Genomic DNA, 14630 nt, shown 5'->3' with positions numbered 1-14630 from the left:
GTTTCACGAAAGGCAAGTCCTACCTGACTGACCGTGTTTCTTTTTTTGGTGACATAACTGCATCAGTGGAAAAAAGAAGAGACACGGCTGTGAGACCTCTGACACATTTCCCCATAATATCCTCTCCAAATTGGAAAGGTACACATTTGATGGATAGACTGTTTGATGGATGAGGAACTGGTTGTTAGTTATACACAGAGAGTGGTGGTCAATGGCTGAGTGTTTGGATGGAGATGGGTAACAAATAGTGTCACTCGGGAATCAGTACTGGGACCAGAGCTCTTTAACATCTTCATTAGTGACACTGACAGTGGGATCAAGTGCATGCTCAGGTATTTGTATAGGACATCAAGCTGTGTTGTGCAGTCAAATGCTTGAGAGATGAAATGCTGTTAAGAGAGACCTAGATAGGCTTGAGCAGTGGGCTCATGTAAACCTTAAGAGGTTTAACAAATTCAAGTGCAAGGTCTTGTACCTGGGTTGTGGTAACCTTGCTATCAGTACAAGCTGGGGGTTATAAGGCTAAAGTACACTCCTGCTGAAAAGAACTTGGGGGTACTGGTGAGTAGCAAGCTGGGCATTGGCCAGCAATGGACCTCACAGCCTAGAAAACCAATTGTATCTGAGCTGCATTTAAAACAAACAAACAAACAAAAAACAAACCAAAAACCAAAAAAACATGGTCAGCAGGCAGAGGGAGATGATCCTGCCCCTCTATTCTTGGCTGGCTGGTGGGAGTTCATATGGAGTACTGTGTCCAGACGTAGAGACCTCAGTACAGGAGAGTTGGCCTGCTGAAGTGCATCCAGAGGAGGGCCACAAAAATGATCCAAGGAATGGGATACCTTTCCTATCAGGACCAACTGAGAGAGATTGGGCTGTTCAGTCTGGTGAAGAGAAGGCTTTGGGGAGAGGCCTTACTGTATCTAAAGAGAGGATATAAGAAGGAAGGGGACAGTTTCTTTAGCAGGATCACTAGTATCAATAGGGAAAGGGGAAATGATTTCAAACTAAAAGAGGGGAGATTTAGATTGGACATAAAGAAGTTTTACAGTAAGGGTGGTGAGGCACTGGAGCAGGTTGCCAGAGAAAAAGGTGGACGCCCCGTCCTTGGAGACATTCAAGATCAGGCTGGACCAAGATCTGAGCTAGCCACTGTTTTCCGCATTTGAAATAAGACTTTAACCTAAATCTCTTGCTTTAGTCCTTCTCTGCTGCTAACATCATATTCAAAATCTACACCAATGCTGTAGATGCATCGAGTGAGATGGCATATTATTCTTGGATGGTACTATAAAATCAATAGGAACTGTCTGACTTGAATAAGCAAAGCATCAGAACTACAGTGAATACCTATAGAGTCCTTAAAAATTTTTAAACTGTATTATAGAAGTACTGTTTTAAAATATATACCGCGAGAATAAAGTGTGCTACATCTCATAGACTGTTGGTCTTCAAGTGAACAGAAAGCAAAAGTGAAGCAGTGAAAGGCAATTTATAAGGGCAAAGTGGGTAGTTTTAGTAGAACTAACTAGCAGTGATTTAGATCAAAGTATAAAGAAACATCAAGTACAGGAATGTGTCTAAAATGCTGTTTTCCTTCAGGGTTTTGGTAAGAGAGAAATATACAGTTAGGAAACTTATCTCAAAGGTAGAGATATAAAGCCTGCAATAGTGGTACTCTACTCAATAGACTAGTGACTGGAACACGCACCTAGAAATGAAAAATCCAGGTTGAGTTCATGTTCCAGCAAAATGTCCTGTTTTCCAGGTAAGAACAATGATTAAAAAAGTGATGGGAAAATGCTTCCAGGGTTAAGCAACATAAACAAAAAGATTTTGGAATTTATTTTTGGATGGTGTCATGATTTTATGCTTTTTGGTTTTCAGTATTCTGCATCATAACATCATGTAGTGCACTGGGAGGCAAAGCGTTAATCCTCCAATTCCAGGTACCTATCCCTATACGTTTGTGGAAGTCATGGGATCTGGCCCTTCCTGGTCGGGCGGTATCTTACTGCCTGGGTGCTGGAGGGTGCTTTCCTAGCTGTTCCAAGTTTTTCAGGTTTGACTCGGTCTCAGGAACTCTCTCTCCTATCTTATTAGATTTATTAGTCTCAATTTCAATTACATTGTATTATATTGAGTTATCTTGTGTTCCAATATCATGGTTAGTAAAATAGGTTTTTCTCCATAGATTGTTGCTGCTGGTTTTTTTTCCTTCTTTCCTTCCAATTGTGTGGGGCCGGGGGGGAGCCAGGGGCCTACTGCCACCCTGTCACGGGCATAGATTGATCTAGTTAAGTCTGTGACAGATGGATGCATCTATTTTTTATTTCAGCACCAATTTAGGTAATGAAGTCCTTCACTGATTCTGTTCTTCAGGGCCTAATGTTATATATTCATAGAGTTTATGCCAAATCCGCTAGTTAATATATTTTGTTCTGAAATAACACAAATTTTCTGTTTTATATCTGAGCATGCTCTATTTTCCCTGTAGCTGAAAGAGTAGGGTTATTCTTGTAGGAAATCATAATGCTTGGTAATATCTTAGGTTCTGAGCTCTGATTTATCTTAGGTTTTATGTGGTATACAGATTCAGAAGGATATTTCTATAGCTTTACTGGTTTTTAATATCTACCAAAGAGTGAATGATAGATGGTTCTTCTGTAGACTAAACTATCAATCAGAAGTGTAGTGTTGTGAAGCCATAATAGTCAAAGGATATAAGTGAGGTAAGTTTCCGGAGGGATGTAATATTTTTAATAGAATGATGAGGAAATAGTTTTTGGGGAGAGTTTAAAAAAAAAAATTTGGTCACAGAGTGATTAACAGCCTGTTTCTGCCTCTTTCTCACAGAGCAAGAGATTTTTATCACCCCTTGTTACCATTCTCCCGCAGTAACAATCCTATTTTCTAAAACTGTCTCGTTACTTAACTAAATGCAATTAAAAATGATGTACTTTAGCTGTTTGCATCTATTTCAGACCTCTGCTAAAAGTTCATTTCTTTCTAACTCCAACAGATGGTCCAATAAAATATACCACTTCTGCAAAAGAAACAAAAGTGTGACTACTTTGTAACCAAACAGATCTGTAAGTTACTGCTAGTCACTTTGCTTTTTCCTTTAACTGAGGCTAAGGCACTTTGTGAGCTTCTTTCTACACTTAGTTGTACCTTTATGCAAAATAATTAGTCAAACTAGAGATTCTATTTGTTTCTTCTTTTCTCAGTAGCCTTTTAAACTACTTCACCTTCATTAGAGTACACATATATAGTTCATGACATAACTAAGAACAATGGGATAGCAATGTATACAAGACGTTGTTTACTATGCAAAATCATTATTCCAGACTTCAGTAAGCTTGTTAATATGTAAGTTATCTGCAGTTATGCAGATGAGGTACTGCACTTTGAGACACGCCTGTTCAATCCTGTGTGATCTGTGATGGATTTCCATTATAAGACCAGTTTATAAGATTTAGTGAAATACATATTAGCGTGTTGGTATAATTGAACTTATAGACTGTTAACACAAAGGAAGATACGTGAATGTCATTAAATGATCTGTGCACTAATTAGAAGGATCATGACTATTTTAAGAATGTCATTCATTGTTTTAATCTATTTTTCAATTCAGTATTAAAAGAGTATTTACTGTGCACTGATGCTGATGACTTTGAAATACCTAAAATTAAAAATCCCAACAGCTGTGCACAAAGATACTTATTATGTGTTTGTAACATTAGTAGTCAGACTTTTTACATATTACTTAGAATTACTCAGAGGAAAGTATTGTCTTGGATGAATATTTTTGAGCATTATTGTAGCTCAAAATAGATCAGACAAATTACTGATTTACTGGAATGTAAACTCGTGCTAGAACTGGTATATAATGATAGAGAAGCCTACGAACAGACTCATTGGGTAAAGTATCACACAGTGTTTTCAACAGCAATAAATTATGCTCGGATTTCTTCCAAAGTTAGTATAAGGTGTAAATGGAAGGGCTGTGACATGCCCTTACAGTTGTGTAAGATTAGAAAAGCAAGGACCCATGGATAAAGTGTGGGTTAATTATGTCACATTGCTGGAGGGAGAATAGCTTGCTGAGTTTCTGCTTGCACTGCTGAAAAAACAAGTTCAGGGCATTATCAGAACCTTCTGCTCCCAGCCTCTTGCACAGATGCAAATAACAACACAGGATTTTCTTTCAAAGAAGAGGAGGAAGACTGAGGCACAGAACTTGTTCTCAAGTATATGTACCCAAAGGAGATTGTAAGACTTCAAACATTTAAAAATTGCTGTACATTAGAAAGATATTTCAAACATAAATATTGCAGTAATTTCAGTTGTATGAGGAGTTAACTTAGTAAGGCTATCAATAAAGGATGTGTTATTTCTAATGAAGTTATTTCAGGGGAACACCGGAAAGTTATTTTGGAAAAACCATACTTATTCAAGAAAACATTATTGCTTTGTCAGGCATAACATTCCTCCTTGGTAAATACATTTCTTGAAGACAGTTACCTTTACTGTAGAATGATTATTGTCTTGTGGAAAAACTCTGCAATGCTTTTCATGGACAGCAAATATTTATGTTGCTAACTTTTTCTGCTGCTTGAAGTGCTGTAAAGATCTGGTTAGAAGCTTAAATTTTTTTTTTTTTGTCTGAAAAAAGCTGAGTTGAGAAACCATCTGGGAGGAACACAGCATAATCTAGGCTGAGATGACTAAGCATCTGTTTTGGAGTTCTTCCTGTGCACAGTATGGAGGATTTGAAAACACAAGGAAAAATAAAATGATACTTCTCAGCTGAGTTTTATATAAGTGCACTAAGCACTGTTGTAGACAAAAGTCAGCCTGTTTAATATCCTCTGAAGAGAAAAAAGTCACACTGTGAGTTGGTTTCCATGTTCTTTTTTTGTAAAGCCTCAAAGCCAAAATTTCCCCCCAAAAGCATTGTTCTGGAAAGTCAAGTCATTATACAACTAACAACTTAGGTGGATGTTTTAGGAAAAAAAGTAAAGTAAAACATAAACAAAATTGGACTACTTTGGATTGTGGAAACATTTTGCATTCACTTAGAAGCGTGGATGGCTAGATGCCTGAATTAGTTGTTGGTGACCCTACCCTGTGATGGGAGGTTAAAACTAGATAATCTTCAATGTCTTTTCCAACTTAAGCTATTCTATGATTCTATGAAAACACAGTTTTGTCACAGTAGCTATTGGGTTTGCTAAAGAGGTAACTAGATGAAAGTAAAGGTCCAATTCATCTAGGAAGTCAGTTTAGATTGCTGTCAACAGTCCCTCCTTTCTCTTTGCGTGATGTGACCTACTGTTGGTAAATGCTATCGTCTGTTTTGAAAACTGCATAAAAATTGTCCCCTCATCGGGCCACCTATGAGTTTATTATTCTAATATCTGCAGCTTGAGGCTTAACACAATGTGAAGTGCTTCATGCTTTATACAAGGTTTCCACTGTAATCAAAACAATGTTGTTTACTGAAAGATTCAAGTTAAAAGAAGAAAACCCTCTCTTCAGTATTGTTCCCTACTGTAAAAATGAAGTCCTTTTAAATTAACATATTTATTAACCATTTCTAGCTGGGGTTTAAATCCTGCATTTGCATCTACTTTTAGTTCCTTCTCCAAATGTCAGTGATTCTCACTTTTCAGGCTAGTGCAGAATGGATTAAGTGAAGAACTGGAGTGATGGTTATATATAGTTTCCCATTCTACTATGTATATATAGCATGTGCTTTCCAGATCATGGCTTTTTCTTCAGTGGACACAGGGTTCCATTCATCTGCCCTTATACATAATATGATGCACACAGGTCTAACAGAGTAAATTTAGAATGGACATAACTAACTGGGTACAAGATAATGTCTACAGCACTGGGAAAAAAAAAAAAAAAAGAGGAATGGAGGAGGTAAAGATGAAATTTTGGGACGAATTATGGAATTTCAGTTGGAATATTGATGAGAGTCCTAGGAATTACCAGTAGAGTAATTGAAAAGGTCAAAAGCAAGCTAAATAATATAGACATAATTTTAGTTCAATTACTAACAAACAAATCATTTCATAGGATAGGATTTAAGGCCATTTTGAGATAAGAGAATGAAAGAACTGAAATTAATATTCAAAAGATATTTTTGTTTACTAATATTTAAAAAGTTAGTTTGTACTCATAAATATAGAGTAGATAAAATCTTTTTGCAGTACTAATGTGCTTTAGGGTTGATGAATTGGCAACAATTAATACTCATACACTGTAATAAAATGTTCATGAAGTTTATTATTTGCCATTCTTATCAACTAATTAAAAACATCTTCAGGGTAGGATGTGTAATAAATGAGCTGGAGAGAAAGACAGCGGATATAAACAAATTCTCTTCACTTGAATATTGCACGAGACTGCTGACTCGTGACACACTAATTCATGCTTCACAAAAGAGGAGGATAGTATAAAAAAGGATGTATATTATAATATGAACTCTTGGTATATAAAGCACGCTGGTTGTAAGCTAATTTTATATGTTGAGATAAAATTAATGTGCTGAATTACACTTCGAGTGTCAAGTCCAGTTAAAGCTACTTGGTGTTGCTGGCTAGTAATGAAGAGTGAGAGCATGTTCTACTTTCTTTCAGCAAAGCTGAGAGACTACAGCTCATTATCTTTCCCATTTGTGTAACGGATTAATGAGCTCAGAGGAAATTTCCTATCTATAAAGCCTTGATTGTGCCTTTGGGAGCTACTTTCTATGGTGACCCTTGCCAAATAAAGTAACTATTTTGAGGGTAAGTATTCCAGTCTTATATAGTGTAGATAAAGAGAAATGTGCGACGTAGAACAGAAAAATAAAGATGATTCTGCGATCTGTACAAATTACAACATATGTTAGCTCATTTCTGGACTATGCATGTACAAACATTCCCCTGATATTGTTCCCCTTGCTGAAACAAAACTCCCAGATGAGCACTGGGAGCTGTGTCTAGGCAAGTAATTAAAAATTATTTTCCATCTGAAGTTATCCAGTCTGTATATGTCTGTGTTTGAAGTGCTCAAGGAACTTGGAAAATTGATTTTGTATTGAGTTCCCATTCAGTATTCTAGAGTGAGTTATAAAAGCTTAAAAACAGTCCACGCTACCAGCAATGTATAAACATAGTTGAATACCGTAATTACAAGAAAGTACATCGTATTACACAGAAACATCCATTCTTATTGTTCATAGAAAAGGTATTGTAATTAGATCATGAATGAGCTGTAGACTTAAAATATATGCCGTGAATGAAGACATGCATTGCATGAAGTTTCCTTTCATTCTTAGGATTTATTTTAGAGAATAACTCTTAGAAATGCTTCCTAAGTTTGTCTTGCTTCCAAGCAATGGTTGGAAATGCTATGATTTTAAAACTAAAGTTTACCTTTACTTTCAGATTAATGACTGAAAAAAAAAAATCAGATGCTTTGTAAGACTTGCAGGGAAGAAAGTGAATAGCAAGAAGTGCTGGTAGGCATTCATTTTAGCTGAATTTCATGAACAGCATGATCAAGAACACAGCTATAAAACTGTAGCCTTCTATTTCCGAAAGATCACAGAAGCATTTCTTTCATACCTTCATTAGGGAAAATACCTTTATAACAGATCTCTGTTATGTTTGTTCCACAGATCTTTTTATGTGCCCTATTTGTGTCCTGAATGCAGGAAGAATAGTGGATGGAACAGTAAAAAGAGGAATAATTGCAAGTTGAATAGTAAGTTAAGGATTACTGCCCCTAATACCACCCTCCAAGGTAAAGTGTGAAGTACTGTCCCTAAATGTTTGGGCTTTTCTGGATTATCGCTACTTGTACTTTCCCTTCTGTTGAGAACAGGCAGAAGGGAAGAATGTAGCTAATTTCTAAGGACATTAAGGTATGCAGTTCATAAATGAACATAGGAAAAGAAGCTAAACTTAGTAAGGATTTTGAGATTAATACTTTGATTTTTAATGGTACAAAAAATGTCTTTTACCTGAACTAGTTCACCAGTTACAAAAAGAATATGAGTATAAAAAGGATTAGAAGGCCAAAAAAAATCCTTCAGGAAAGATTACTGTGTTGCCAAGAAGGCTATTAAAAAAATAAAGGATAAAAAGGGAAATGAATCAGACCTCAAAGGTAAAGTCTGTAAGCTTGTTTCAATTCTTAGAATTTTAAAGTAAAAAAGTAATGAATTACCTTTGAACAGTGGGGGAAAGGCATCACACAGGTTAAAAGATTTCAGCAAGATTTAGCATACAGGGAAGATGCTCAAGAGGGTTAAATTGTGCAGTAGCATAGAAATGAATTCTTGCCAAATCATGGTAATTGTTACTGATGACTACTGTATCCTTAGAATGAGTTAAAATGCTGTTGGTCATACACAGAAATGCAGAATACCCAGCACTGAAAAGGACCCTCACTTGGATACCAATTTTTAGAATTTGAGTTTTGAGCGCTAATATGTAGTCCCTTCTACAGACACAATTCAATGCAGAATGGGTTTCACTCTGTGAGGTAATTTCAGAAATTGCTTTGCTATGAATGCACTCAAATAATGACTTGAAAAATTTCAAATTTATTTTTTGCCTCAGCTTTATGGGATCAAATTGATATTGTCCAAATTGACAGCTTCTAGTAGGACAGTCCTACCATTTTACTAAAGTTGTTGCTCAATCAAACAAAATATTGTTCTTAGGTGGCCATCAAGGAGCCTGACTTGGTTCACCTAAGAGTGTTAGTTCTGGAGTCTGCCCAAGGTTTTTATGATTACTTGAGTATTTATAATCCAAAAGGATTTTTGGTTAGATTTGGTTTTAATTATTTGCATAGAGAATGTCATTTATTAGATGAACTTGGAGCACAAAAGAAATTCTACACATAACAATAAGGACCTGCAAATGTTCCAACGTTTGCCTGACATAACATTTCAAGTTTCAATTTACACCTTAAACTATCCAGCTATAACACTGTACGTATATCACATGTTTAATGGCGAAGGTGTGATCATTCTGCAATGTGTGGTGCAACAGAGGACCTGTTGTTGGTTTTGGTACTGCCACCATCAACATACAGTCCTAACTTTACTGGCAAGCTCAGACGACACTGTGATAGATTCCAAGGTATTCCATGGCTGTCTACATGCTATTTATAAAAAGGCTGTTTTCTAAAAGACTACGTAAAACCCAGAATCAATGTTTCTACTATCCTTAATAATAAAAGAATTACCAAGAAGCTTTCATTATGTATCTCGCATGACAGCTACTTTCAGTGATGTGAAAAAGGAGAAAGAAAATTTTTTTTTTTTTTTTTTTTTTTCCCTTTACCACTTCCTGCTCTCATTTCTTCTTTTTAATGACCACTTCATTCTGCTTCCCCCTGGAAAAATGAAGCAAGTAAGATTACTACCCTTATCACATACTAGATCAGGGATAAATAAAAAAACTCCACTCTTCTGTCTCGTTTGATGAGCCACTTGATCAAATTGAAGGTAACGAACAGCACTGAACAGAGCGTAAAAGAGGCTCCTTCATGGAATGTTCTTCACAAGATCATTAATGAAAATAATACATCTTCAGACTAACACCGAGCATGACACTGGCAGAAAAATGAACTACAATTTTTTTTTTTTTTTTTTTTTGTAAATTTAAATTTAGAAAGATCTAGAAGATAATGCTTACAGGAACTCAAATCTGCTTGCTCCGTATAGTTCTGCTTACATATGTTATAGGTTTTCATTGTTATATCTAATTCTACTTTCTGTGTTCCAGCTTGTGCCCTATATGTGTCATTGTATTACCATGCATCTCTGAGAAGAGTCTTGCTCTGGCTTCTCTCTTGATTAGATGTCTATACATATCAAGGTCTCCTTTGAGCCTTCTCCTCTCTAAAATGAAAAGACTAAGCTTCTTAACCTCTTCTTATATGTATGTACGTATGTACATATGTACTCTGTATCCTGACCATTGTGATGCTCTTGCTCCAGCATATTAATATCTTACATTTTTGGAGTATATAGTATTCTAAATGTGATTATGCAAGTGTCAGAAATGGGAAGGATCCTGGACCTGCTGGCTATGATTTTATTAATACATTCTACAGTGCAGCCAAGTTGGTTTTTGGATTAAAACTTTTGTACAAGCACAAAACAGAAGTAGCGTAACATGAATTATTGATTAGCTGAATTTGAGATCAGTTAATGAGGTATTTGCCTGAAACTATCCAGACAAAGTATAGACCCACAAATACGTACAATCATAGAATCATAGCTGCATAGAATTCATGCTACTGCTTTTCTCTTTAGAAGACCATCAGCAAATGTGCTTATATCATTGTTGGCATTATTGCGGCTGATTCTAAATCCTCTGCCATTCTGGAGAACTACTTTTGGAAGGACACAATCCCACCAGAATTCCACTCTTGTCCACCAGCAGCACATACAGAATTTTAAGTCATGAAGAGTCACTTACATTGTTCTTTAACAAATTGGCATACAGGTTTTGAGACATGTATCCTGATGCAAAAAGTACTGCAATTCAATAATTGTAAAGAACTAAAAACTATCTCAATTCCTGTGTTTGAAACCTGCTAGTTCACCTCATGTCAGATCATTCTTGTATGATTTGCAACATTAGTGATGGAAGTTCTCAGGAGCAAAACAAGCTACTGTGTTGTGAGCATTGAGGCAAGGGACTCAGGTCTGTAGGACAGCAAACACACACACACACAAAACAAAAACCAAACCAAAAAATCTTGAGAAAAGACCAGGAAATACAGACAGCAGGAGCAGTTATAGTGTACTTGCTGATTGAAGATAGCTTAAGTTAGCAGACAAATGGCCAAATGACAGTCTTCTTAAAATGTCCTCTTAAAAACCAGCTTCAGCATTTCAACATAACTGAGCTTATTAGATATGTCTATGGCAGAGTTACCACAGCGTGCATAGGTAGTAAGTCCCAGACTTCGCTCTAGTATCATCCCATGGTCTCAGAGAATTTGTAGATTCAGGCTCAGATGGCCCTGCCAATCTCTGAAGATTATTCTCTGGAGGTATAAAATCTCTGGAAGTATATATAGGTGAGGAAGCCTGTGGACTGTGGCCACATCTTTGCCTAGATACTATCTCAGGATTTAGATTTTCTCCTGTGCAGAGTTGTCACAAGAAGAAACATTTGCTCTACCCTGTGAATGAGTTAGAGAAGTACAAGAACTTCTGTAACCTGTATGTCTGACTTGAAAGGACTTATATTGCTGAAAGGGTCACTGTCCTGGAATTTTACAAGTCCCTAGTTCTTCAATTTCTTTGCAATGCTTGAATGAGATAATCTGCTACTTTAGCAGCCAGTGGGCTTGTGACAGGAACTGCTATTCACTAAGGAAAAATTCCATTTTTCTTCAAATGCATACAAATCAGAATGAAGAGGTTCTTTAAGCTTCTTGAGACCTGTAAATAAATTCCATTTCTGTGTTGGAACAACCACAAAATGATGTTAATTAGCAAGTGGCAATAGTAAAAATGCTGTGATAATCACTGTATATCGAATTGCACTGCTAATGTACTTGTTAGTATCAATGATGATCATGTAACAAAAGAGAAAATAATCTATGCAATTTAATGATTCTGCAAGAAAATAATCTTTAAGTAGGACAAGACTAAAATAAGCAGAAGAGCTTTTTGTGTGAGTTTACAAAAATATATTTTAACTAGAAGAAAATACACAAATATATTCTGAACAAGATGTGAAATGCGAAATTGGACATTCTGAATGCAAGTAATTTAATGAGACCATGAGTGAATCACCACTTGGGCTGGGTACTATCGTGCTGCTTAATCATAAATAAAGATGATTTAAAAAAAAAAAAACACATTTATTTCCAAGACTAGATCTAAATGTAAATTAGATGATACAGTTGTTTTTGTTAACAATAATAAATATTTACATAAAGAATTGAGATTTAACATATAGATTGTGTCATGCTTTTCTTAGTCATTTCAAATCTATCCATAAATTCGAAAAGCAATTTATATGAGATGTATATGATTGTTCTTATTGACTTCACCAAAAGCGTTGTCTACATATTTACTTAAAAATTACTCTTTAACTATCTTTTGATTTAACTCTTACTGATTGAGGTATGAATGTATCCCAGGATGCCTCACTTTCATTGCAACATTGAATCAAGTCACTGTTGTCTCTACATTTCTAATGCATACACTACCAAGTCACAACCCAGAATATGAAATCTGGAGTATGTAGTAAGTGGGCTGTTCAGCAGCAGCAAAGCAAGAAGGGTTAGAAAGTCAGGGATGAATTTCTGTAACAGATGTCTTGAAGCATTCCCTCTTAAATGTAAGTCTTTTGAAATTTATATACAATTTATTTTCTACAGGTTTTAAGTGGTGAAAGGAACAATGAAATATTTCTCTCTTGCTTAAATGCATTTGCACTCCTGTATTCTTTTTCTGAGTGATACAATTCAGTGTTTTCCTCTTCCACTGCTGATAGAAATCATTAGGTTTTTCTTCATTCTTCATTGTAGCAGTTCTTTGAAACTCAGTTTTAAAAGCCTAAATAGACTATGAAGTTTACTAAGAAAAATATGATCAACTTCTGAAATCTGAGTGTGCTGGCCTAAAATATCTGCCTATGCACAAAATACTTCTTTTTTTTCAGCTATTATTTTGCTACAAACTTGAGATATATTTTTTCCCCGTAGGATTTGCATTTTACTTCAGTTTGTCTTTCCCTCATACACTCTATTTTCTCTAACCAGTGGTATGCCTGTTCTCCTATTAATCATGGAATGCAGTATCATTCCTTTGTCTAAGATCTGCTAATCCCTCAAATTCTTTGTATGATGCATTTTTCAGTAGGTGATGCAATAGCCGGGAGACTTTTTTCTTTCTTTTTTTTTTCAAAATTTGAAAGATTTTTATTTTTGGAGGAGGGTGTGAATTCTCAATTTTGATGAGTTTCATTTGTCCTGAGGCAGTTATTATCAGGGATGGATTTATAAGCAAGTCAAAAGTTATCTGCAGGATTAGAGTCTCCAGATTTTTACTGTAAGTAGTCTTACAGTAAATAACAAATTAGATATGAATTTCAGAGTGTGTATCAGAATTTGGATCTCTTGTTTCAGGCTACGTACACAAATTGCAGCATGGTGAACTAGAATGCAGAATGCATTTCCTTGGAACATTCATTCACAGGTATAAATGAAAGATAGTTTGCCGTGACTATCATTGGAATCTGTACTATAATTTAATGTGTACCAGAAACATAAAATAAATAATGGATAATGAATCATAGAATGGTTTGGGTTGGAAGAGACCTTAAAGATCATCTAGTTCAACTCCCCCTACTATAGGCAGGGACAACTACTGGAGCATTTCCCTTTCTGGGGAAAAGCTGAGTAACCTGGGTCTGCTCAGCTTCGAGGAAAAGAAGACTGAGGGAGGATCTGATTAATGTTTATGAATATCTAAAGGGAGATGCAAGGCAAATGGATGAGGCCAAACTCTTCTCAGTGGTGTGTAGTGATAGGACAAGGAGCAATGGCCTAAAATTTTACCTTAGGCAGTTCCATACAAACATGCGGAAGAACTTTATGGAAAGGGTGATGGAGCACCAGAACAGTTTGCACAGAGATGTGGAGCCTCCTTTTACGGAAATATTCAAGACCCATCAGGATACCTGCTTGTGAGACCTATTGTAGAGTACTTGCTTTAGTACAGGAGTTGGACTCAGTGATCTCTTCCCTTCCAACCCCTGCAATTCTGTGATTCTGTGATGAAATGGTTCATGTAGATCTGTAAATACATACTGAAGAAACAACCTTAGATTTCACTACTGAAAATGCATGATATTGAATAACGCATAGTACATAAAGATATTACAAAGGCATCCCAAGAAGTTTTTGATAAAATAAATTCAGAATTATCAGTAAAATGTATATGTATGAGTATATGAGAGAGCTATTTCATAGAAAAGGTGTCTGAAGTTACCCCCAATAATGAAAAGAACATTTTTGGCTCTTTTTAAGAGCTAAAGAAAAGAATCCTATACTTCCAGAAATATTCTTTCAAACTTAAAAACTTGCTAAAACCTAGATGTTGAACAAAGTTTCCTCTTGTAGTAAAACAAAGCATTCTGGCATAGACTCTAGCTGAACAAAAGGTTGTTTAATCTCTCTCTGGTTCTCAAGGGAAAAGATACTTTCAACAGTGATTCTACTCTAGCTGGGTTTTGAAGAAACTTTAGCTTTACAAGAGAAGAAAAAAAAAAAAAGAAAAGAAAACCAAAAATCCAACAGAATTTTCAGAGTTATATTATTCATGTATAATACAGCTGGAATTGTGATGACAGTTAAAAAGAAGTTTAGCTAGGCATAGCAAATTTTGTCTGTTTGATAGAACTACAGAACTGATAACATAAACCAACAGAAATTTGGTCTCTAGAAGAGATGTTACCATACATATGACATTCATACAAGAACCATATGGTAGTGCTGTTTCAGTTTAGATCTCCAGATTTTCTAGTATCCTCTCCTGGCAGGCAGGCAGGCAGGCAGGCAGGCAGGCAGGCAGGCAGGCAGGC

This window comes from Centrocercus urophasianus, unplaced genomic scaffold (genome assembly GCF_019232065.1).
Source record: "Centrocercus urophasianus isolate 14NV4802_14NV808 unplaced genomic scaffold, USGS_Curo_1.0 seq_13, whole genome shotgun sequence".
Classification (NCBI taxonomy): domain Eukaryota; kingdom Metazoa; phylum Chordata; class Aves; order Galliformes; family Phasianidae; genus Centrocercus; species Centrocercus urophasianus.
This window is presented reverse-complemented; position numbering follows the sequence as displayed.